This window comes from Anomalospiza imberbis, chromosome 4, assembly GCF_031753505.1.
Source record: "Anomalospiza imberbis isolate Cuckoo-Finch-1a 21T00152 chromosome 4, ASM3175350v1, whole genome shotgun sequence".
Lineage (NCBI taxonomy): Eukaryota > Metazoa > Chordata > Aves > Passeriformes > Viduidae > Anomalospiza > Anomalospiza imberbis.
In genome coordinates, this window is record NC_089684.1 from 22639980 (window position 1) to 22666149 (window position 26170).

At 40.4% G+C, this 26170-nt stretch overlaps 1 protein-coding gene and 1 long non-coding RNA gene across 4 annotated transcripts in view; one reads left to right on the top strand and one right to left on the bottom strand.

The window, feature by feature from the left end:
- LOC137472426 (uncharacterized) overlaps positions 1-26170 on the top strand; it is a 46871-nt gene that overhangs the window by 694 nt on the left and 20007 nt on the right. For 2 of the 3 annotated variants that reach the window (XR_010998177.1, XR_010998175.1), the window contains exons 2-6: positions 292-464; positions 21773-21833; positions 23292-23506; positions 25000-25168; positions 25279-25420. This is a non-coding gene — a long non-coding RNA (uncharacterized lncRNA). The remainder of the gene's footprint in view (positions 1-291; positions 465-21772; positions 21834-23291; positions 23507-24999; positions 25169-25278; positions 25421-26170) is intronic. The other variant, XR_010998176.1, reaches the window with a different exon arrangement.
- Positions 23893-26170, bottom strand: part of BANK1 (B cell scaffold protein with ankyrin repeats 1) — a 136688-nt gene continuing 134410 nt past the window's right edge. The window contains 1 exon segment of the mRNA XM_068187496.1: positions 23893-25162. The gene's annotated coding sequence lies outside the window, so the exon portion shown is untranslated.

The following is a 26170-nucleotide window of genomic DNA, read 5'->3' on the forward strand; positions in this document are numbered from 1 at the left end:
TGGCTAGAGAGCTGTGCTCCAGCCCAGCATGTGGAATACCCAATGGAAGCACGAGGCAAAGGGACTAGTGTCAGGTTTCTCCAGGAGCAAGTATATTAGAGTAGTAGCTGCTGCATGTAGTGCTCCTGAGGGAATCCTGAAACAAAGCCTTTGTACAGCATTGCTCTGAATTGTTGCAAAAAGAGCTGGAAGTTACATGGTTGCTGTGGGGTATAAATTGTGAACACTATAAAAATTATGACGGGGAAGTAGCTGCAGGTCAGCAGCTACTGTGGACCTGTATTTCTCTAGGTCCACATGTTCAGCTGTGTATCAGTGTCCAGCTGAGTCCAAGATGAGGCTGAGTACCTGAATCCAGCATGTTACCCTGCTTGCCATGGCTGTGCTGATGCCAGAGGGTTGCTCAGCAGGGCAGGCAGGGTGTAACACAACATGCCTGCCACTGGAGCTGCATCACGAATGGGGTAAGTGAAATAGTGAGGTTGTTATGCTCCTCTGTCTGGGCTAATTAAAATCAATGTGTTTATAGCTTATAATTTCCTATCTCTTTGTTCTGTTTTGGGGCTTGTTATTTTTAAGAGTGTGTGAACTGTAATTTCTGAGAATGGTTAATGAGTTTTTGGTTGCTTTAATTTGAGCATAACAAAGTTTTATGAAGATGTAGTTATTTTTCTTTTATGTGGTTTGGTGGGGTTTTTTGGTGTGTGGGGTTTTGTGGGATGTTGGTTTTTTTTTTTTTCCCCCCAATGTTGCAGAGGGATCTAGACAGGCTGGATTGATCAGCTGCCAGTGACAAGATGAAAGGATGTAGTCTCAAGCTATGCTAGAGGAGGCTCAGGCTGGACATCAGAAGGAATTCCTTCACAGAAGGGGTTGTCAAACATTGGAATGGACTGCCCAGGAAGATGGTGGAGTCACTATCCATGGAGATGTTGAAGAAATGACTGGATGTGGCACTTACTGTTATGGTCTAGTTGACATGGTGGTGATTGATCAAGAGTTGGACTTGATCTTGGAGGTCTTTTCCACCTGGATGTTTCTGTGATTCTGTCATGAAGGTGATAACCTTTGAGTTGCTAAGTGTTTACTATGGGGAATGAAACCACGGGAGTCTAGAGACATTCAAGGGTGCCTGTTAGCTTAAACAGTTTTAAAAACCCTTCTAAATGTTAGTTTATTTGCTTAACTTTAATGGATATGAATGTAATTTCCTGGAGAGAGGTTTAGGAAAGAACTTCTATCACTTCCTCTCTGTTCAATGTTGGCTGAGAGGGGGGGGAGCAGCAAATTGCTGAAAACTAATTAACAGAAAGAATTAATAGTAAGGAAGATACTGTATTTAAGATGGGAGAAGCAAGGAGGCTTGATAGCTTTCTGCTTGTGTTTTTGGTCTGTAAGCTGAAAATCTCCTGCCACTTCAGGAATGGTATGAGCAAAATTCCTAGATAGGTATGTTATAGTAGCTGTAATGCAGAATATCATGTGTAATGTTTAAATGTAGTGATTTCAAATGTTTTCTGTTTTCACCTCTGGAAAATAAGACATCAAAGAGGAATAAGAACCTGTGACTTGCTGACACTGTGGATAAAGAAGCATTCAGCTTGGTTTGTAGTAATTCTTTAGTTAAGGCCTGGGGAGCACAGTACAGAGGTGCCCACGTTTCCTGGGTCTGCAGCAGCACGTGCCGGTAATAAGGCTGACTATATTCATGTGGTAATGCAACCAGTATCTGGTTAAATGGGGTGTAAGTCAATAAAAACTTGGCTACAATAGTCCCCAAATCACACTGGTGAGTCCTTGGCATGTGATCCCACCTGCACATTTGCTGATTTTCAGACAAAGGTTTACAAGTTGGGTCTGAGTTCAGGCACTACTGTGGTTTTGTGTAGAACACTTAAGTCTGTTGTCTCCCTTAATTTTCTCTGCCTTCCTGAAATGGCAATGATGGAATAGTGGTTCATCCTGTGTATCAGTTTAGAGCATTGCAAACTATTAATGTTTATAAAACACTTAGAAAATGGATAGCCATCTTGGGTGAGATCAAGCTGCCACTCTGCTATTGCCACAGAAATTAAAGCATGTCAGTGTCAACTTGCCTCAGATCTGCTCTTGCCTCAGATCTGCTTTTGACCCTAGACCCACAATGCTGAAGCCAGTTCCTGGAGTGGCAATTTGACAGTCCTAAGAGTGGCAGGAGACCTACTTGCTGTCTGTTCTTCAAAAAATACACAAATCAAGCCAAAGTGCTTCAATCCATGGAGGAAAAACACTGCTTCACTTCTGTCTCCTCAGCAGGCAAGTTTCAGGGAGCTTTTCAGGTTATTAAAAAAGAGATAACATTTTTAGCCCTCTGTGTACAGACTTGAGAATGGCAAAACAACATGTGATATGGTGGAAGCCAACAGGAAGAAGAGGGTGAGCGGTAGTAAGAAAAAGCACTATAAAGGATACTGAGTACTCTCATAGTTCTGCCCTTCTGTGTTTCTGCTAGTTAGTATCAAAACCCTGTCTTAAACCTGACTTACCTTAAACCTAACCTCAGGCAGGATATTCCTCCCCCCCAGGTACAGCACAGTTCTGAAAGTCAGAACTCAATGTTTGTTACTTTGAGTAGTTGCAGCCAGATCCTGAGTCTTTTGCCGAGGAGTAGGATTTAGCATGGCTGACTGCTGCTATTAACAATTTTTTTGTCTGGCAAACTAACTAAAGGGTCTTCTCTACCCAGACACTGAGATCCAAGATGACAAGGTGGCATCTATTTAGTCATGGAAGTAAAGTGCTTAGTGTAGGCTGAATTTTTAAACTCTTTTTATTCTTTCAAAGAAGCGATAAAGAACACAGAATCTCTCTTAACCTGGATAGACAAATGCAGGAGTCCTAACTGGCTTTGCAAAATTGAAATTATGTCTTGTCTATCTAGATCCAAGTCCAGATTGATGATTTGGTTCATATCATGGCCAAAGTAAATGAGCTAATGTTCCTTTTTAGCAAGACCATATATTTCACAGCTGAATCCAATGAAGTAAAAATCTCCTTTCTTCAAAAATACAGAGACTTAACTTGAAGGCTGGGATCAATATAATTCCTATAAGACTTTTAAGATTACATAGGGTATATCCTTTATGGTGCTTTGTTTGCTTCCTTGAACACTTCCTTTTCATTGAGTAGATGAGACCTTGATTGTGCCTTTTCTAGTTAAAAAAGTTGGAAGCCACTCCAAGAGTGGCTCTTGGTGCCTGCAGACTGGGATAACAGGACTAGCCAGGCCCTTGGCAGCACAACCTGCCTGTGTGGGCTGTGGGTCAGAGCAGCTTCCAAATCCTGAGCCAAGGTACTAAAGGCTGGAGAGGGATTGCAGGTGTGGGGAAATGAGTGCTGAGTCACACAGCAGTGGACAGGCAGGAATGGTTGAGCTACGGAATAAACCAGAAAGCTCAGATCCCAGCAAAGATGTGTGCACTGGGATATTTGTGATGAAGGACCTTAATGGGCAGCCTGGACTGAAATAAAGCAGATGACATTAGACTATACTGCTTCCAGCTGAGAGCTCAGAGCTGTTTAAAGCCTACAGCAGGTGATTTGGGGACAGCAAGCTGGAGAAAGAGTTTGGAGTCTGGAAGCTTAAAGCAGAGCTAGGTTTGCTTGCCAGTTTCCAGATGCTTGCTTAGGCTGTTTTCTGGGTAAGAAATGACAACTCCTCTGTCCTGCCTCTAGCAACAGGGTGCAACTGTGCTTTCCTGCAGAAGGGGCTGTGTTCAAACTCAGTGCTATTACATAAATGTTGTACTTAAGCCTGAAAAAATAAATGCTGCAACCTCCCTTTCTTTTTCATATTACAAAAATCTTCCAGAGCTATACTGAACATTTGCAAAATAAAAAGAAGCAAAGGAAATTGGAATGGTAAGTCTCTTGTTGAAGACATTTGTACTGTAACTTTACATTCGGATATCCTTGAGTGTCTGATGTCACTTGCCCCTTTGGTAAAACAAATTGGGAGGTTTTGACTATTTGTTAGTCTGTTCCCTTTGGGAGAACTGTTTGATTTCAGTGTTGATGCAAAAAGTTTTGTTTAAGTCAACAGTGCCATTCTTACCCTGTTTACTCTTAAAATTGAATGACATAATTTTTGCCTGAAATTAAGATATAAAAACTTCATCCACCATGGGAATATTTGTGTCAGGAAATAGAACTGCAAGTGCTGTGAGTTCTTTGTGCCATCTGAAGCTGTCAAAGTTTTTGTTTGTAGTATGGGAGGAGAAACTACTAGAGCATCTTGAAGATTTCTTCTATTCAAGGTGTCTTTCCTAAAGCTGCTCCTGACTTAGTGTTCCCTTTGACCTAGTAATAAGAAGGAAAGAAAGGAAATGTAAATTTTGTTTATGATGGCAAATTTAGAAATAGAACTTTCAATATGATTTTGAAAAACTTGGATGGATTCTATAAAGGTAAAAATTCCTTGCTCATGAGATATCCTTCAGCTCAGTAATATAGGAAATCATGAACAATACAGGGAATTTATTTTTCCTCCCACAGTTGGCCATTTAGTTGTAGTTTCCAAGGAATGTCAAGAGGAAAAGAGCTATTATCAACTGTGAGTGAAGCCTTTCTGATCTTGGTGACTGATACAACAGCTGGAGAAACTTGTTTCCTAGCCTCAAATTCAAATTTCTTTGCAATTTTCTCATCTTTGTTGAGAACAAAGAATAATGTTTGTCTGTGTTACAGATCAGTTGCTGCTTTTGTGATAGCTGTAGTGGTTTTATTGCCTTTAGTGCTGCTGGCAACTCAGCTGATGATTCCAAGGGAGAATTGGCACTGAAATACCTGGTTCACGTCTGTAATATTTGCGCATTTTGGATTCTGTATGAGGTTGTTTTTCTTACAGAAAAGTAACATTGCTTATGAAACTGTGTAATTATGGGCTGAGGGGAGAGAGAACTCCTCACCTGGCTTCAATCCACCTTGAGCTCAAAGCAGCTCTGAGGTTTTGTGCAGACCTCCTACAAATACTGCCTGTATTTGAGAGGAGTAACAGTCTCAATTGCAACACCCCAATTCTCAGTGAAGTCACAAACAGAAAAAGACAATTAATTATTTTCACGTGCGTGATGAGTTCCTGTTAATACCTTCTTGAAAAACACCCTTTGGAAATAAATGGAAATTGATTTGTTGTCAAAATTTGCAGCCACCTTACAGAGTCTTGACAGGGAATTTGCCAGCAATTAAAACAATGGCTAGATATGTCAGGGAAAATACTTTTGCATTTGGTAGACTGCAGATGTTTAGTGTGTACTTACTGCACAGTTTGTTATGAAGACTTGAGTTTGGTGTTGCTCATGTGTGTATGTTCCCTGGAACATACATGTGTCATTTCCTTGGAGCATGGCTTTAGGGCTGTATTAGTTGATGAAGGAAAAATGATGGTGTTACAAGTGTTTTTGCTAAAGAGCTCCCTTCAGTGGAGTCTTATAGGTCCCTGCCTACCTTATGTGGTCATTTCCATGCTTGTCATAGGACATAGAAAGATCTCTGTGCTAGGGAGAAAAGCTTAAAATCTGTTGCAAATCTGAAGTGGTTTTCTTCCAGTTACATGAAAGGTCACAGTTGGAGGCTGAAACAAAATCAAATCCCTTTGAAGGGATGAATAAACAGCACCAAAGGATGAAATGTGACAATGCCTGAATCTTACTGATATGTAAAAGACGCATTGTTAGCTACTGGAGAAAATGTTGTGTTTGGTGGGGTTTTTTTATAATGTATTTCTTCTCTCATCCTTTTCTCCAACCCTCATCCTGCCCTGACCTGTAAGTTTTTCATATGATAACAAGCAGTTTTAAATTTTTTTTGTTTAATTGGAGCCAAATAATTCCATGCAACACTTTGAAAATTTGGGAGAAATACCCAACTAGACTTTGAGCTCAAGTCTATCAATAAATGAAAAAGATCTCACTACCAGTGACTATTACTGCTGTGAATAATTTTAAACTTTTGTTCAACTGCATTTATTTCTTCTTTTCTAATCCCTGAATCATGTGGAGTATAGAAGTAGAGCCTTTTATATGTCAGGACTCTGCAGTAAAGTATGGGGAAATCCAGCAACTACAAAAAAGAAATTATGTATGTGTGGGCAAACTTTAATTTTGCCTAAAGAATATAACTTTCTGCTTTTTAATTTTGGGTGCAAATACAGCAAATGTGCAATTAAGCCTTCTAGCAGGTCTGTAGGATTGGTTTTGTAATCCTTCCTTGGAACACAATAAATACAAACAGTAATCACTGGTTTAATGAGTGTAATCTATCATAAAACACCTAACAAAACACTATATGCAGTATTACCTTCTGATTCATGCTTCAAATATTCCAACTGTATTAAAGGAGCACAGCAATTGCTGAGTACCTACTGAGGCAGGAAGGAGAGAACAGTCTTTTAAATAAGTAAACAGCGTGTATCTGTATGATAAACGAGAAGGCTATTCAAAATTCATTTTGCTCTCATGGAGGCGAGTGGAAACACCTTGCTGATTGCAGGTGCCTTCCCTGATGCTGCACTAAGGCCTAATTAATCCAAAACCTTCTCGAGAGATCACACTGAATACCCAACAGGATATTTAGAAGAGATTACCTAATTATTAACAGTGAGACCCAATATTTGTCTTAACTGCATCTCCATGGGAGTTCTTATCTCTGTCTTTGTTCTCTTATTCACTTCAGGTTTCTCACATGTGCATTTACCTTTCAAAAAAACATGTGGAATACCCAGCTTGCATGAAGTCACAAACTGAAGGGAGAGTTACTGCAGAACCAATTATATAGGCTGTAGCTCTTCTACACTGCCATTACCCTTACTCCTTCATGGAACACACCAGGGACCAATATGAAAACTCTAGCTCTGGGAAGCTATTGAAACTGGATAACACTGAAATAGATTTAAACTGAAGTTTCTGGCCAGAGCTACTCTGACTCAAAGCTTGAGAACTTGGAATTGAGAAGCTTTTTCAGCCTAAGAGTAAATCAAACCTGGCACTACTTGTGACTCAGGCAGAACTTGCTGACCTTTAGCTTACCTTAATCTGTTGCTTAGCTTCTCACACCCTGGGAATGTTAGGAGACATTGCTGCTTGAAAAGCAGATAGTTGAAAAAATAGTATAAATATGATTCTCAAGGGATTAACACTTTCTGGTAGGACAGATGCATAAATTTAATTATATTTCTAGTGTCTTCCTGAGCATACAGAATAGTATGCTACAGGGGAAGTACCTTGCCTCGGTAGAAAGCTGAATTTTGTGTATAAACATGTTGTGCAGACTCGGTTGCTATGCCCTTTCTATAGGAAATGACATCTATTTTAAACCCAAGTGTTATAACTGCTGCAGGCTGTCTCTTTGGCTTTCCTGTGATTTGCATTGGTTAAATCCACTATGGAATCAACCAAAGGAACTGACTCAAAAAGCTTGTGAGAATTTTTCTTCAGCTGACTTGCAGTGCAGTGTTGTTTCCAAGTGATCTGCCAGTCTGACATCAGTATTAAATAGAATATCACACCTCATGGACTAACCATCTGATTCATTGTGACAGTTTTTTTCTCTAATGTTTGAAGTTGTAATTAGGGGAGGAACATGTGGGAGAGAGAATAAAAGTCAAGAGATAAGAAATTGGATTGCAAAGGCAAGGAAAGAACCTTGTAATTTATTACTCTTAAGAGAAATATGGAACAATTGCTCTTAAAAGCAATGCTAACTGTGCAAATAGTTGCATGTCCTGATTAAGTGACCCCAAACCATCTTAATTAATTGTATTTAAATCTGGTGTGGTCTATAAACTTTTTTCATATGCTTGCACAAATTTGGCCACTTAAATAATAAATGCAAGAAGGAATGCTCTTTATGACTTTAATGGATAAAAACTCCAGGGTGAATGTGCACCACGTGTGTGTGTGAGATACCAAGATGAAACTGTAGAAAAGGCTGAGTGTATCAGCACTCTGAGCCTGCACATGCTGTGCATTGATCTGAATATTCTTGAGTTGGCCACAATTAAAGGGATTTTAAAGTAACATCTGTTGCAAGTTAGCTTGTGTTTTGTACCTAGAGGGCATTAGTCAGTGCTTGTTACACACAGATGAATTTTTGGAATAATTTGGCTCACTGAAGAGCAGTGTCAATGAATTCAGTTTCATTAGACTGAAGTTTAATTCATCTCTGAAAAGTAATACTGGTTTATCTGGAAACAGTGGCATTTTCACTCACAGGTAGTTTTTAAACACCAGAGTGAAGCCATTCCCTGGAAAAATATAATGGAGTTGTTGAAGACTTTAGTTTGTTATCAGTCGTGGGTTTACTTACTTTACAGCTATTAGATGGAGAAGTCCTGTTTTACAGATCAGAGTGAAGAGGTGATGGACAACTTCTGCAGGCAATTGTCTTCCATCTTTTATGGAAGCATTACATAAAGGCTGTTAAACAAACTAATATGGCTTTTTTATGGCAGCAGTGGCCTCTGTGTGGTTACTATCAGAGGCATTTAGACATTTTAACCACCACAGGAATGGATTCAGTGGCCACCTTACTATGCCTGCCTGGCATGACTTAGACCCTGTTGTGATAGAATATCTTTAAATTGTAACTATGAAGTACCTCTCAATCCACCTCTCCAATTTCTGAGTGGTCTGAACACAATAATTTATCAAGTAGAGCATCTTTCTTGATAAGAAAGTTTGGCATGGGGACTCTGTCTTAACAAATCCTCGTTAACAGCCAGATGTAACTTGAGGCATCCCATAACTTGTACATGGCTTGGTGGGGGGGGAGGGGGGGTGCTGGGGAGGAGTGTCACCCCAGACAGGCCCATTCTCTTCCCTGGGATAGATGTGGACAGCAATGAGCAAACCTGCTGAACCTATCCCAAGTGACATGCCACTGGGGAATTGGCTATTTTCTTACAGTCCTGGGGCCATCCATGTGAGTTTAGTTACTGCCTCAAAGCACTATCTTCTACTGGATGGCCGTACTTTTGAAAGGATAGTAAATGCTATGGCACATGCTGCTTAGAGTAGATTGTGGAATAAGGCTTATTCCATGACAATCTTGCAGCAGAGCTGTGTAGATAACAGGGTCCTAGTCTGCAATCCAGTGGGATACTTCTGTTTTCAGTGGCCTTTAGTGCAATAAGCTCACATGGAAGTGGAGATCCCGGGAAACAGGACTTGCCTGGGAACTGCCTTATCCTGTGGCATCCCCTTCTCACTGTGCCTACTATTATTTCTCCCAGCTGTTTCCTACTCTTTTCCAGTATAATCTGTTGTCACTAGCAAAGGCTTTGAAAACCATAAGGGGAGAAGGGAAAATTTGTTTTCTTGAGAACTCAACATTTTTCTTAAATGCCTGGGAGCTACTAAGAGCAGTGGGATTTAATATGATTTAAGACCATTCGATCCAATGTGCCTAGCAAGCAGGGAGAAGACACATTCTTTGAGACCTGTGCTTGTACCATCACGTGGTCTCCTCCAAATTCAGACTAGTCTAGATCTCTGAAACACAACCAGAAAATTTCCTGCTTCTGAGAGGGTGGCTCTGCAACAACTTTTGATTTACAGCACGTTGGCTGCTGCTCAGTAATTATTCTGTGTGGGTTTTACTGCTTGGCAAATGAAAGATCACTTGTTCCTCAGCTGCTGCTGGGTAAGAGCTGGCACAGATCAAGTGCCATGGCTTTGGCTGAGGGGCTGTGAATCTAAAAGAGAGATAGCTTGCACTCTGGTCTGCAGGCTGTAATCTCAAACAATATTCAAGCCTATTCATACAATACAGGCATTTTTCTGTTTTCCAGACAGGGAGTTTTATATTGAATAAAATTTGCTACCAGTTATTCTTCCAGCTTGGAGAGTTTGACATTGCTCCGAATGGGACATAAGGTGTGCTTAATCACCTGCTGTGATGTTACTTCTTACTGTGAGGTGAAAGAAAGTAAGACAACTTGTAGCAAAACTAAATACATATTGAAAATGGACTTAAGCTACTAACTAATGAAACTTGTAATATATTGTGAGAGCTTGCACCTACATTTGCAGACATAGTCTGTGTTCTGGTTAATGTAAATAAATGTAGTGTTCTCATGTTACCTTTTCTTGAAGGCAGCTGTGTGAATACAGAGATAACCCCTCCCTTCTCCCTTGTAAACTGCTTTAGGCACTGGCAGTCGCCATCTGGAAGTACAGCTCTGTTTAGTGGGGTCTGGTCCCAGCAGTAACCCTTGCATGGTATAAATGACTGGTTTTTATTGAGCACTTATGTCACTTGCAGGATGATGCTGAGACTTTTGTCACTTGCTTAGGTAAAAAAGCAACCTCTGAACCAGATAAAATCAGGTAGGACCATGCCCTTACGAGCTTGTCCCTATACTGAAACAGATAATTGCCAGTGTAATTAGGCAGATGCCTCCAACCTGTCATCTTCGTTTAAAAAAATAAGAGAGCAATACCTTCCTGTTCATGTACAACAGTAAAATTAAACAGCCACATTTTTATACCAGTCTGCACAACAACAAGTGAATATTCCAAGTGTAAGATGGGGACAATTGGTATTAAGGCTCCAGGTTAGCACTCCCATGTGTGCACTGGTTGGTGCTTGGCAGACTCTTTCAAAAGAAAAGCATGTTTGCAACACTCCATTGCTCTAACATAGGAATAACAAATGTAACATCAGGTTTGAAATGAAAAAGCAGAGCTTGCAGGTATGCCAAGACTAATCTAGTTGGAAAAGCTCAATAAAAAAACAAAAAAATGAAGAATCTTGGTATGAGAGAGTTAAATATTTATACATGAAAAAAATTGTACGAGCAGATCTGCACTTCTGTGCAAATACATATTGTATAATTTAGAAAAAACCCCTCTTGTCAAAGGGTACTAATATGGGTATGAATCACATCAACTCTTACTGAAAGCACTTTTACACAAGCAGTGTAGCATTTTTGTGCACAAGTAGCCATATTCTGTATTATGAAGAGAGTAAGTTTTACTAATCTGTCTGAACTTCCTGTTGAGGATTTTGTTGGCCTCTTGGCAAAGCAGGCATGATTTGGAGATGTAGAGTAAAACAGTGACTTTCTTCAATGCCTTCCTATTGCATCAAATTACACAAACCAGATGTGTAATGGATTGTTTAGAAGGTGAGTCAACTTAATGTGTATGCATCTTTAAGCATGATCAATACCCCAAATCATAGTAAAGCTCTAATAGCAGTTGAAAGGGAGGAAAATGACAGGGTTTTTTTCATAAAGGACAAATATTTGGAGCTGTCTTTTATTCTTGAGGTGTAAACAATACAGTGTTTAATTTTGTTTTAGTGGAGGAAGAGGGATCTAGATGAAGTATGTCAAAACTAAAAGAACATCTGTCAAACGCAGCTACGGGGGTTTTTTACCATACAGTAAATATTCCTTTTCCAAATTTGTGTAGCTCTAAGGGAGAGGTGGCATGAGTACAGCCTCACGAGGTCTTATAATGCTGGAGAACAGGTAGGAAGGGCTGAGTGTGAGTGCATTGCTCAACAAATGCACAAAGTCAGAAAAAACAAAAGCCTTAATGCTTAACTAGTACTCCTTGTAACTTGTAATTAATTAATTTACTTCACTGCAATAACTTTCTGATTCTGTTTTCTTCTGGGCCATTACCCATAAAATTAAATGGCAAAGAAATTCCAACGTAGGCATATTCTGACCAATAAAGCATCCAGTGTAATGGGCAGGTCGCCTTGCAAATTGGCACTTATTTTCAATGGGATCTGGTGGTGCTGTTCTGCTAAGCCTTTTCTTTGGCTTCCCTTAAGTTGCTTTGATTACTGTTGAAAGGTGATCCATTCTTTCCAAAGGGTGGAGCAGGGCATCCTGGAGCCCTCTGTGAATCACTGATACCACAGTGCTGGTTTCCTCTTGCTGATTCAGCAGGCCAGGAAGAGAGCTTAAACTCCTGCTGTTTTCAAGATGCCTCTCCCAGCACTGATACCTGGTAACAAAGCCACTTGCTACTCCTGACCTTCCAGTGGGTTTCAAAACAGCATCTGAATGTTTGCCTTTGGTACCAGTGCTTGCAGTATTCATTTGTTCCTTTCTTCTTTCATTCTTTCTTCCTTTCTTTCTAATTTTACTTTAGTCTACAAATGCTGTTTCCCCTGTCTTTGAGAATTTGGGCTGAAGCATTATGAACAACCTAAGTAATCCTGTGGTTGAATTTAAACAAGATTTGGAATTCCTTCCTTATAGTTGGTTTCTTGTGTACATCTGGTTCCAGACTAAAATGAGAGCAGAATACAGCTGCCCCTGTTACTGAGATAAGTGGCTTTTTCCTTCTGATAGCTGGGATTAGCATTCTGTGAGGTGGGGTAAATAACCATAGGCTGATGGTTATGCTTGCTCTAAAGAATAGACAGGAACATAAGAACTGTGATGCAAATAGGTATAAACATTCATTAGAGATGAATTTTTTTCCCCCAAGTCCAGTGGCCGAGGCATGTCCTGAGGTATGTTTATGAATGTGTAATTCCTACTATGTATGCATGTCAAATACGCTTTCAAATTGATGAATTCCTGGAATCAGCTGTATTTTTAGCAACACTTGCAGTGACTAATTTATACGTATTTGCTTTCCATCAAGCTTGCCTTTTGGGTTCACTCTTCTGTAATTTGAAGTTATAGATGTCAAGTTAATACTTTCTGTATCTTTAGATTTATTCGCGTGTTATTCTTTGTTACTTGACTTTCTGATTTTAAGAGTAGCAAACCCTTCCCAGTCTTTCACAACTGCCCATCGTGGAAGTCATTTGCACAGGAAAGACATGGAAAAGAACAACATATTTTTAAGACTCTGTATATGGAGGTGGTTTCAACCATGTTGTCCAAGGAGGAAAAAACTTCTTATTTTCCTATAAATAACAATAAGTTTTTAGCTTTATCCTCCATCATTTTCTTACTTCAGTGTAAGGTTTTTGTTGATGTTTTAGCAAGAATTGTGGATTCAGCAGACCCTCTCTGAATTGATCTACTTAAAGTGATGGTCAAATATGTCTTCCAAGTTACTCATCTCAGCTCCTGGAGAATTTATGGTTTATTCACAGTGGAAACAAAAATGCACTGGATTTCGGAATGTGAACTCAGCCTGGCATTTTGTTGCCTTGTCACTTCAGCCCTGGAGCTTGTCAGGATCTTTCTTCCAGGCTTACTGTGTGACTTGGTTTATCAACACATCACAGCCCAGTGCTGGTCAGAAGTTAGATGAGCTTGTTGGGTCTCTGGAATCAGCACTCCTAGGCTGCTCCACAGCACCTAGATAGCTCTGCCCATGTTTATGGGGTGATGAGTAAGTGTGTGTTAACCACACTCTCTGCAGGTGGGACCTGGACAAGCAGGCGACTCTTCATTTAGCATTCGAGGCAGGCTTTGTGAGCACTTTGCACAAGAGCTCTAACTGAAGGGGCTCTCCATCCCAAGCCTGACAAGAACCTGAAGCTATGCTGCAATGCCAATTAAGAAGTGGGCTGTTAGCAAGAATGCCATTGATCAAAACCAATTTGCCAAAATTATGAAAGAATGTTGAGCAGATATATTATCTGGATGAATACTGAGACTAACAAAGAATGTATCAGCTGAAATGTTAATCATAAATTATGCTTTCACATCTAGTGTTGGGACTGACAAGTGCACTTATATCTGCTGAGTTAAGCCTTCTCCATTTCTTTATAATTTAAGTAGTTTTTGGGTTTTAGTTTACTGCCCTTAAGACTGAGAGAACTTCTTGCATTATCCATAGTTTGCTCCCACTGCTGAAGTAGTCCACTTCCTCATTTGTTGGTGCTTTAAACCCCCAAACTTTCAAACTCCCTCCTCCCTTCTCTCCTCCGAAGCTCCTGCCTGAACTTTGCAGATGTCTGAATTATCCTGATACAGCATAGCCTTCAAAAGCTCAGGCTCCTCAGATGAGGCAAGGCTCTGCTGGTTTTACTAAGATGCAGTTGTGTGAATGTAGGGGAGAGAAAGTAAAGGGTGCCTCTGACAAAATGGTTTTTTATAAAATAATTTGCTAGCACAGCTGCTGATGTTTCTATGTTAATTCACATTTTGCAGTGAAAACAATGAGAAGCTGTTTCATCTAATGCAAGGTACTAATTTAAACCCTTCTCTCCTTAGGTTGTGGATATTTGGAAAAAATTAATTTACAGGGGTCCTCTAGAGGTTACTGCAGCCCAAAGTATCTTATGAAATTTCAGTTTAAAAATTATGAACAAACAGTCTAGGCTAATGTTTCTTTGTCTGCCCATAGAGATTTAACACCAGGCTGAATTGTTACAACTGTTAATCACTGGCAAGGGTAGTTTCAAAATGAATGGCTTTTAAGCCTCATTTATTTAAATATCTTAAACCATCTGGAGAGTGCTCTCCCCATTACTAGCTTCTCCTGCTGATTCTCAGAAATACCTTGTATTTGCTAGATGCCTTTCACAGTGAAAAATTAAACTCCAGGAGGTTTGCAGTGCATGTGGGTAATATGAATTCAGCCATCCAACCAGAAGGGCCCTGTCCTAGGTGGGATCAGGCACAGCATTGCTTGTGAGAGATGGGATTGTCCCACTCTGCTCTGCACTGGAGCAGCCTCAGTTAAAATATTGTGTGCAGTTTTGGGTGTCACAATATAAAAAAGACATGAAACTATTGGAAAGCATCCAAAGAAGGGCCATGAACATGGTGAACCTTCTGGAGGGGAAGCCATAAGAGGAGTGGCTGAGGTCACTTGGTCTCCTCAGCCTGGAGAAGACTGAGGAGAGACCTCCTTGTGGTCTTCAACATCCTCATGAGGAGAAATGGAGAGGCAGACACTGATCTGTTCCTCGGTGTCCTCAGTGACAGGACACATGAGAGTTGTGTCAGGGGAGGTTTAGGTTGGATATCAGGAAAAGATTCTTCACCCAGAGGTTTGTTAGGCACTGGAACAGGCTCCCCAAGGAAGTGGTCACAGCACCAAGCTTGAAGTATTTTGATAATGCCCTCAGGCACATGGTGTGACTCTTGGGGATGGTCTTGTGCAGGGCCAGAAGCTGGACTTGGTCCTTGTGGGTCCCTTTCAACTCGGCATATTCTGTGAATTGTGCAACACAGCCAAATGTTGAGCTGAAAAGGTGCCACACATTTCAGCAGCTAGTAAACAATTAAAGGTAGAATAATCATAAAATGAAGCTTTTAACTTTTGGTTCAAGCTTTCTGGTATTCTCTGTCCTTGGCAAGACATCTAGCTGTATGTATATGTATATATACACGTATATATATATGTATATATATGCATATGCTGTAATGCTCTTAAGTCTTAGCCTTGAAGATACAGGCTCTCTATTTGAGCAGCTTTATGCTTTTTAGAAGACTAAAATAGCTGCTTACTGAAGAGACCTGAGAGGGCCGAATTTCCAAATGACTGGTCATGATGGTCAGCTTCTGAGATCTGAGCTTGTGAGTGTTGCATCTCTAATTCCATATAAGTGGGTGTTCAGTCCTTCCTGCAGTGCAGAGTTCAATGCCTTAGAAGGCTGGAATTGCTGCTGTGATGCCAAAACACCAAGTTAGAGGGCAGATGTGTCCCCTGGGCTTCACATGCAGTGGTTGGATTTGGGGTGAGTCTCTGAGCCAAGCATTCTCAGTCCTTGTGAGAGTGCTACTCCCAGGGACAAAGCACCTGTGGCAGTGTGGTGGCAGCTACTCTGGCTGTGGCCTCCCTGGAAAAAATCCAGGTGGCATCTTGCAATCCCAGAATAGACTTAAGTTACAAGCAGTAGCTGCTGTGCTCAGATAATGCACCTTGCTGCCCAAATCTCAGCTGGGGCTTGAACAGCTACAGCATCATCCTTCACTTCCCTCCTCATTTCTTTAAGAGTGAGAGTAAATGTTGCTACATAGTCCTAGCAGGTATTCACCACATTTGAAATTGGCATACTTATTTAATGCTCTGTATAATTTAGAAACTTGTTTTCATTCATTCAGGGTTGAAAGCCTTCATTTGATCATTATTCTTCCATGGTTTGCATATGATGTTGCTATACAATCTTTTGTTTTCACTGCTGGTTATCTAGCTGGCTTGGAACCCATCCCCTCTGCTATGCTGAGACATAATCATTCATCAGAAACCTATATCTACTGAGAAAATCAAATAGATTTAAAATGGCACTTTCAATCTGTTGCAGCAATGAGGGCTATTACACTCTGGTTGCTGGAGAATTTAATGTAGCGTATGTCACTGCAATCAGCTGAGCACATCAGCTGATAAGATTGTGGATTTCATCTTGGAGAGATTGTGAACTGTCAAATGACGAAGATAAAGTATGGGAATTATGCCTTTCCTGCTATTATGCTCCTTGTCTGTGCCCCATCATATCTTTCTGTTGCTATTGCATACATCATGTTATGCTGGTAATGCTCAAGTTCATCAGGAGGGTCTCTGAAAACTTGGAATACTCCTTGCAGGACTGTTTCTGTGGCTCACTGCTGGGTGGGCTGGATTCTTTGCTGTGTGAGGCACAACTGTACTGTCTTGTCTTGACAGGCTTGTCTTGAACCCTGAGGGAAAAGGAAAATGCTGCTAAAAAAACATGAGACAGAAAAGAGTGGGCCTGATGTGCCCGGGTGTCACAGTTCTAATGGTGTCTGTAGAAGATGAATGCTTTCTCTCCTAAATTTTTGTTGTATTGAATTTCTTCAGTAATGACTCTTTATTAGGATGTGAAGCATCACATGACTGATTAAAATTTGAAGCATCACATGACTGGAGCATCTCATATGAGGAAAGGCTGAGGGAGCTGGGTTTGTTCAGCCTGGAGAAGAGAAGACCAAGGGGATCTTATCAATGCATACAAATATCTCAAGGGTGGGTGTCAAGAGAGTGGGGAAAGAAGGCTTTCAGTAGTGTCCAGTGACAAGATGAGCAGTGTTACCTCCAACCAAGGGACTGTAACAGGGAGATTTTCTGCCTTTTCTATGGCTGTTAAGGCTGAGATCTTCAAGTTCAAGCTCTCCAGTTTCACCTGCCTTCAGTTCCTTTGAAAACGCACTTTCCATGTTTGATGGTTAACAGTTCTGCCTCCGCATCTAAAGTCAGCAACAATTTGATCTTGCAAATAGTCCCCTGGGGGCTGTTTCAGTGGCTTTACAAGAGTGAGTTTGAACACTGGCACATTACTTGTGTGTGTGCTGCAGACCTGGGATGGTCCATCTGGAGGCCTTTCAGAGCCTCCTCTCCCCACTGCTTCTCTTGTTCTTGTCAGCACTGGAACACAGAAGCTGTTCCTGTAATTGGGAATGTGTGTGTGCAGCTGGGCTGTCAGCAAGGAATAGATGTGGGCGAGTGGCTGAGGGAGCATGAATGAATGATTGAACAGAGGCAAATGCAATAAAAGCTGTGGGTGGAAAGAGAAGGCTTGGAATCAGCTCACCCACCACTTTAATATGTTCTTTACAATGAGGTATACAAGCAAGAAGAGAATGGAGGGGTCTTTACTCCCCCAGCTGCTGGAATACAATGTGGTTTTGTCTTGGACGTATTTTTGCTTCTATGCTCCCTTTAGGATTGGGGAAAAAGGCCCTGGTTGCCAGTGTTCTTAAAAACATAGTTAAATTTCCTGAATAAATAAACTGCAGCTTCTGTGGTGAGTGCAGGGAGTCTTGCTTAACTTAATGCTCCATGGAAAGCTGCTAGATAAGGAGAGCTTGGCTGTGTGAGACTGAGCAAGCAACTGACTATGGGATTTTCTGATATCCTAAAACCCAAAGTGTTTAGCAAATAGATTAGGTCAGTGAAGCAAAACAGACATGCGGATGTTTCATTAGTCTGTTCAGTTTGATGCTATCTGTGACTTATTCATGGGGAGGAAAAAAAAGTGTGTTTCCCACCACTGAGCTGGTTTCTCTCTGGGCTATGTTGTGGTTTGGCTGTAGCTGGCTTGCAGAAGTTTAAGGAAGAATAAAAAAGGAAATTTCAGTGTGGCTGCAGAAGGGTTGGCTGGCATGCCATGGGGAAAAGTATGTCCTTTTTGGCCTTCTGGGAAGGAAACCAAGCAGAAGGGAGATGTAAGAAGTGTGTGGGTGGGTATCTCTCAGCTTTTCTTCCTCAAGGCATATAGCAAGCTGAGATGGGAGGGAATGGAGGGAGGAGGGTGTGCTAGGCTCAGCTGTTCCTACAGATGCAGTAAGTGCTTGAGCAAGGTTGAGCAGGAGAGAAACAAACATTATTATTGTGTGACTTCCTTTGAACTAGGGGACTTAGATGCTTTCCTGTGGTGCATAACTTGTTCCAGCCCTATCTAAACTCATTCGCTTTGATTTTGGTTTATGTTAATCTGGTATTCTGTGGAAAATGGAGAGATATTTCAAATGCTTTCTGTCAGCTGCCTGTTAATACAGGTATTTTGAGCTCTTCATTGAGGATTACTCTGTAACCTCAGGTTAATAACCTTGCAAGTGAACTAAACCAGTCTCCTCCCTGAGGCAAAACAGTTTCTTTTCACCCTGTTGTTGGTGTCCCAGAATATGCTTACATTCTTACACATGCAATTCAAGTCATGTCTTCCTCAGGAACACCACTACATTTTTTCCAGTATTTTGCTGGAACATAAAGGGGCTGTTTAAATTAGCTTGGAGAAGTGGAGCTTGCTGTAATAATACAGAATTTGTTAGAACTTTGCTTTGACTTGGATAGTGATCAGAGAGGCTGTGCAGGTTAAATTTCTGCTTTTCTTTGGCAGTATCATAAAAACTCTAAATTATGAGTTTTACAAGGCAAAATTGTGTTTTACAGCACTGGACTGTAGGAAGTAATTATCTTTCAAGCATCAGCAGAAGTATAGCTTTCTCAAAGACTCTTTTGGGAAGCTGACCCATGCTCTGGGGAGCTGATTTTGTTAGTATCATGATCTCAGCTTAATTTTGCAAGCAGTCAGTGTTTTTACTCTAAAATGCCTCCAGTGTGCAATCCTGTTTATCTTGCAAGGCATACAATTAGGCACAAATCTGACAACTAATATGTAAAGCTGGTAAAATAAATAAGAACTGTGTTCAGATCACCAGTCAGATATAGAATGCAAAATCTGGTTAATGACACTTGAGCAAAACAAACAAACAAACCCATAAAAATTGAGGAAACACAAAACTGTGTGATGGCAATTGAGTTCAGTGTTCAAGCTCATGTAGCAGGAAATATTAATAAAAGTATCCAGAAAATGAATAATCCTCCCTAAGAAGTGTTATATCTTTCCCCGAGACTCATTTTACAGTGTGCTCACATCTTGTAAAGCTCTGTTTTAGGTGGGCAGGAGAAAATAAGAAATTATGTGACAATGCTCAAAAGGCAATGAAATTATCAGAGCAGAGGAATGCCACCACTTATTTCTTTCTCTTATTTCTGGAATTACCACAGGTGTCTGATACTGAAAGATAAAAATACTTCAGTCTTTTCCCACAGGAGTAAGGGTAATTTTAGCCTCTTCTCAATAAACTAAGGTGAGTCAGGTGTGGCATAAATGCAACTTAAAACTCATTGGATGGATTAAGAAGAGAAGAATCCTCTGTAGAGCAGAGTAGAATTTTCTCACTTGTTTTGGTCTCATCACTTTTTGGTCACTCTTCCATACCAGAGCACTTGTATCACTGTTGGGCCTGATCCATTAAGTGAGATTGAAACTTGAACAAAAAGACAGTGGAAATTGAGCAAGATCAAATATGCACTGCCTATGTGCCATTGTGTAGTAATATGAATCCCGAAGTTTTTAGTGTGCTAGGGCTGGAAAAAGCTAATTTTTTTTAGTATTTTTTTTTTTATTTTAAGTGAGGAAGATTGCTTGGCTCCAAAGGTAATTGATCAGTAGAGACAGGATCAGGAAGTTTATTTGTTGCTTCCTGTGGTTATAGATTCACTGAATCCACTCTAAAATAGAAAAGTAATGTAGGTTCTTGACTGTATTGTCTGTGATGGAGTTTTAACTTAAATGAAGGCTTCCCTCTTGTGGTAATGGTGCAATTTACCCCTTGCCTAATCCTTTCCCACTGTCCATCTCCTTTGTGTCTCTCCATACTTCCTTGTGTGCTCTGAGCCAGAACTGTAACTTGGGAGAATGGCAGCTGATGTGGGCTGTGTTGGGTGGCTGGCAGCTGCTGGCATTTGCATTTGATGTCTAGGTTTTTGTCTGGATTTTGATGCCTAGTCAGATATCAGATTTGGGTGGAAAAGGACAGATAAACCTACTAACACGGAAAAATGAGAGGCGTGAGGTCACCTGCCATAAGCTGTATGTTCAGTTACTTACTGCTACCTTGTGGTGCCTGACTCTCATTTTCTGAGTGTCACGGAAATCTAAGCTGTATACAATTTATATTATGTCTGTGGGACATCATCTCCAGCCTGAGGCCATGTGGGTGTTCCTGTGGTGTAATAAACAGCAAAGGCCTGTGCCAGCCCATACCTTGCAGGTAGAACTGCTTATGATTACCTCAAAAACTACAGCAAAGTTTAGCAAGTCTGCTTTGTGATCTCCATTTAAGTTTGGGATTTTTTCTTTATCTATAAATATCTTTGTATGAAAAGACTTCTGATAACAGCACTTAATCTAGCAAAGGAAGGTATTGCAAGCACCAGAGAAGGTGACTGAATTACCCAAATCCACACTAGGAAAAAGTCCTTCAGATAATTGTTAGACCTGTGTGTCTTGCCTTGAAATGCACTGGATCCAGATTTACTTTCTGAAGAGTTGCTGTAACCCAACCAAGCCTCATAGGTTAGTGCCCTGGGGTGAAATCTTTTGGCCTGTCTTCTGCCAGGATTGAAAACACTGATTCATAATGAGGTATTTTAGCATTACAATTGATGAACTCTAATGCTGACTGATTAAAAATGCTGCTTTTTGTATTTTTGTTTTAAACCAGACTAGGTACATTCTCTGTATGGATGGTAACAGTAAGCTTTTTCTGGTGAACATTTTAGTATTGTATGTCACTTGTATCTGCAAACAATTGTAACTTATGTGATATTTTTTACAGTGTTGGGCAGCCTCAATAGATTCTTCACCTCTGTGGGACCCCTACTCCCTGTGTGTATGGAAGGTCTTTGCAGAAGTGAGCTGAGACCTGAGTGCTTTATTCCTGTTCTTTTTTTCTGTAAGAAGAGGCTGATCCAAGCCTTTGAAATTACTGTTGAGAATTGACAGTACTGCTGGTATAGGTCTTCTGATTTCTCATACTAGGAGTCTGGCATAAACTGACTGCTGCTTCCCTGGGACCACTTTCTACCTCCATTAAACTCTTCCCTGCTCTCTTGATGCAGTTCTTAATTTCAGCTACTGGGTCCCAGTGTGTCTAGAGTGGCTGAGTATGTCCCTCTACCTTGCTTGTTGATGGCTTGTCTTGGGGCCTATTTCTGGCATGACTCACTCCAGCATTACTGAATTATGACTCTGAAGTTTGTCAGGAAGAAAGCTGCTTACAGTAAATGAAGGGGATGAGCAGTCAGTCTACATGGCTCTGCCTCCTCTTTGTTATTCACACCCCCTCGAGCACTGTCAGGACAACTCTTGTCATTTTGCTCCTGCTCTTCTCACGGTAGATGTTTCCTGTGAAGACTGAAATCTATCTTCAGCACTGTTTACATTCCTGCACAGATTATAGCTCTTTTAGTAAAATGCAGGTAGGACTTGATTATTTACTCTCAGTCTGCTGCATGTTACACTGGTGTCGAAATGCTATGAGTATTTTTTATAGGGTGAACATCCAGCAAGGCCATGCCACCCCCTCATGGATGACAGGCTACATCCAGAGGTGAGTTACCCCTGCAAAAGTGGGCAACCTTTGAGCACTGCTGACTCACTGAAACCTCTCCTGTAATGGGGCTCCTGGCAGATCAAACTTGCTGATACCTGCAGTCACTGCAGCTCTCTCTGCATTGTTTTCCTTTCTCTTGGATGTCACTGTGTTAAGAGGATTTCTTTTTCAATGAGTTATTGGTTCAAATTTAATAGAATACATGTTGCCAGCTGGTGTCATTGCTGATGGGTTGGCTACTGACTCCTCTAGCTTACTAATGAAATGAAAGTAATATTTTATAAATGAAACTAATACTTTAGCTATTTTAGCTAATATTTTAGAGCACCTACAACAGGGATCTTGCCTCAGTTAGGCTCTCAGGCTCCTGTGATTTACTTAATCATTCATGCACTGCCTAACAGGCAGTTGCTGATGTTCCCTGTTAGCGAAGCACATTGGTTAGCAAAACTTCAGGACTTCCTTTGTGTTGGAATGTCTGTTTAGAAACAGTGGCAACAGTGTCTGAAGTTCAGTGGCACACCTTGAGGAAATGAATGGAAATCCTGCAGAAGTAAACAGACCATGAATATTGAATATGAGAGAGGTGGGGAACAGATGCTATTTTTTTGCAGAAGTATAATGATTTTACTTTTAGCTTGAACATAATTAACTACGCTGAGATGAAGGAATTCCCTTTGGAGAAGGAAAAAAAAAGGAATCCATCCCTTCATTTCTCCTCTGGGTCTTGGCTGGCTGCCTCAAAGTATGGGTGGGTGGGAATTCTGTGTGTATAAACAAAACCCAAATGAACAAAAGCCCTGTTTTCAACTTGTTGCTTAGCCATTGTGGAATTTAATACCATAGAAATTGCATTTTTATGGATGACACACAGCTTTCTCAGGAAGACTTTGTAGACTGGCAAGAGCTGATCTGGGTTTTGGTGGGGTGTATTTTGATTGGTTTGGGTTTTTGATGTTCTACATTATAATATCAAGAGTCAGAGGAGACTAGAATGATGAACCAAGCAAATCTGTGGTGCAGCAGAAGTAGTTCTTCATTAAAGTGACAACTGCATGTCTTCCCTGTGTCTTGTGTCCTTCTGAGACTGCAGTGCACTCTGTAGTAGAACTGAAAATACTCTTGCTTTTTGTAAAACAGGGCTGCCCAAACCTGTAGTGCTGGTGCTGCCCTACTTGGGATGCCTAGAGCAGGGCTTGGATGAAGCAGCAGAAGCAGAGAACAGAACAAGAGTTGCTTTGTTATGGGTAGTCCTAAATTCTCCTGGGCTGAAAACTGTGGAGTGTCACGCTGGAGATGCAAATACACGTATGCACACAGAGTAAACTTCTATTTCCTTCTGTTTTCTGCTTTGTGTGTTTGGCAGTGTTGCTGTATTGTTACACTCTGCTTTTCCCCAGGAAAAACCATACTGTTTCCTTGCTGTAACTGTCTCTGCTTTATTTTTGCAAGTTTCCAGTTTTGTATTTTTTTACCATTGACCACAACTCTCTGTATTGGCCAAGTGCCCTCTCACTGGAGCACAGGAGCCACTGGGCCACAGCCTCTCCCTTGGCAGCACAGAGAGCATCCAGATCCTGCCTAGAGGTTTGGGAGGACTGACTCCCTCCCAGGAAAGGCCCCTTCATCTCCTCTGCTACAGAAACAAGCAACAAATGGCAGAAAAGACAGCAGGTACCAACATGAAGAACCTTTTCATTTTTTGTTTATACTTCTCCATCTACATGTTGTCAACTCAGGAATGCTTGCCAGAGGATACACTGAGTAGCTAGGTTTGTAAGAATAGAAATAATATATATTATATATATATAAAATATAAGTATTATTGAGGGGAGAAAGAAGGCCCTCTTAAGGGGGAAATAACATCTTCTATTCATTTAGATTTCTAAATAATTCTCCCCACTTCCATTTCCACGTAGCCAGGTAAGTCTTAAAATGTCCCAGCTTCTCCCCTATAAAGCCTGACGGCCTCGTGGCTCTCAGCTCAGAGACACTGACTGCACTTCCAGCTCTGAAATACATTACACTTTTCAGGGCTTTTGCTGTGGTTCAGATAGCTTTGTATGGTACACAAAGCTATGTTGCCACACTAATACAGCATTCACTGACTATTTATGACTTCATAGCAGTACATCTGCAGTATTTGTTGGGAGTGTTTCTAACAGAAATGCAGGTTTTCCCCAGAGAACAAATAATTTACTGAAAATGTTTAATCAACCCATTTAAAATAGAAAACAGATTTTAAATTAGTCTAAACCTATATGCTTTTGAGATTCTGACATTATTTTAAAATTTGAACATTGGCTTTTTGGCTTATTTTTATTCCTAATAGTTCACTTGGCACAATAATTTATTGGGATTGGAAAAATAATAGAAGCCTTGAGGGCTTGAACTTCAAATCCACTCTCCTCTTCCAAATTTGGGTGTCACTTTAAAATATAGTTCAGCAGGAAAATGTATTTATATTAAGGAGATTTTTTTCTTGTTTTTGTGCATGAAATAGGGCAAATCATCTTGCATACTCTTGTATCATCACATGCTCACATAAATTTTGTAGAATAATACTATGGGAATACAGACCATTATACCCATTAACCATATTTATTCCTTTACTGTTTCTGTGTTAATGCAGTAGAAAGTAATTTGGTTTTGTTCTGGATATAAAATTTACCTTAGTCAACTTACTAAACAAAACACAATTTCCTTGTAAACCAAATTCTTGGAATCACTTTAATGCATTAGTAGGTAATTAGTACTGGTTTACATAGTTTGGCTTAAAAAATTTGCTTTTATGTGAGTACAATTATTTAAACTGGTGATGAAATACAATTACTCCTTAGGAAAGACAAATTTTTACACAGAGTTAATATAAAAATGTTTCAACAAAAAGTAAAAGCTAGATTTTATTTACTTTCACTTAATAATCTTCATAGCCTTTTACAATCTTCCTCTTTTGTGCAAACATCTACTTTTAAACAACTTATCAAGCACAATGGAAAAACTGAAATTACTTCAAAAAATATTAACCAAAGCACACAATACATCTTTATATAAACTGTCAGCTGTCATTTTGGAAGAAGGAAAAGCAAAGAAAAGGGTGTAAAATTCAATGATGACTTTACAAGAAACCTTATTAATTTGCTTTGCTGATACTGGTCTTCTTCCAGAGCTGGCCCTGGCAAGAGGATCCAAGGCACTGGAAGTGCAGCAATGATCCCATGGCGGTGTCACAACAGGATGAGCTGGAGCCTGAGGCTGTCAGGGCACAGTTGGAACACATGTGGGATGCCAAGCAGAGGCAATTGATATGTATCTGGCTGGAAAGTCACACTGCAGGTAATGATGAAAAATGCCTGTTATTCAATAGGTCAGGTTTGTTTAGAATAAGATCAAAGTGTATTTGTTGAAATGAGTATGAGAGAATCAAAACCATTCTGTTCCTTCAGGTCCCCCAGCTGAATATCAATTCCCTTATCCTCCTCCCACCTTGTATAAGGAAAATGTGATTCTTAGCTAAGTTAGCTAAGAACTTTGCATTGGAGTTGAAAACTCAACTGCCTGGAGAGTTAAAACATGAGCAATAGAAAGGTAGGTCTTGAATGTTTATCTGCAATTTTTTTGTAACAGTCAAACATTCAAAAATCTCCCTGAAATTAGTCTTTAAAAAAGAAGTGGTTTCTTTGAACCAATCTGAAGGCAGAAAACTATGGAAAGGCCATAGTTTGCAGAGGAGGAGAACCTTGCAGTTTGATGTGGATAATTCACAAACAGAATTTATTGAATGTTCTGGATAAATTGTATTTGCAAGTTCTCCTACATCTGTTTTACCTCTCTCCCACATAATTATTTTCTTAAAGTGTCAGAAATCACCTATTCCTACCCCAGGGGTAATTCTCCTCTCCTCTTGCATGATTCATCTCACTTTAGCAATCTGGAATTTATAAGCATCTCTGATATTACCCATTTTTTTTGTAATAGTTTTCTCCAGCCTCAGAGCCTGTAAAATTCAAAGCTTTTTTACTCATTAAGTGTAGGCGACTTCATCTCCACTCAAGGAAACAGCTCCATTAGGAATGCCCATGTAGGAGTTAAGCTCCCTCTTGAAGAAGGAGCACTAGTTTTTCATTTTCAGCTCAGGTCATAAGACTTTTTTTTGTTCTTATGAGAACTTTTGAAGAGGGGGGATGTGAAGAAGTGATTCAGAGGATAAGCAGCAGCAGAGGCAGTACTTCATGGTGTGGACACTGCACTCCAGTGAGCAGGTGAGCAGTTGGCTTCAGAAATGAGACATGGACACACAGTTCTTGCAAGAAGCAACTTCCCTCTCCTTTACATGAG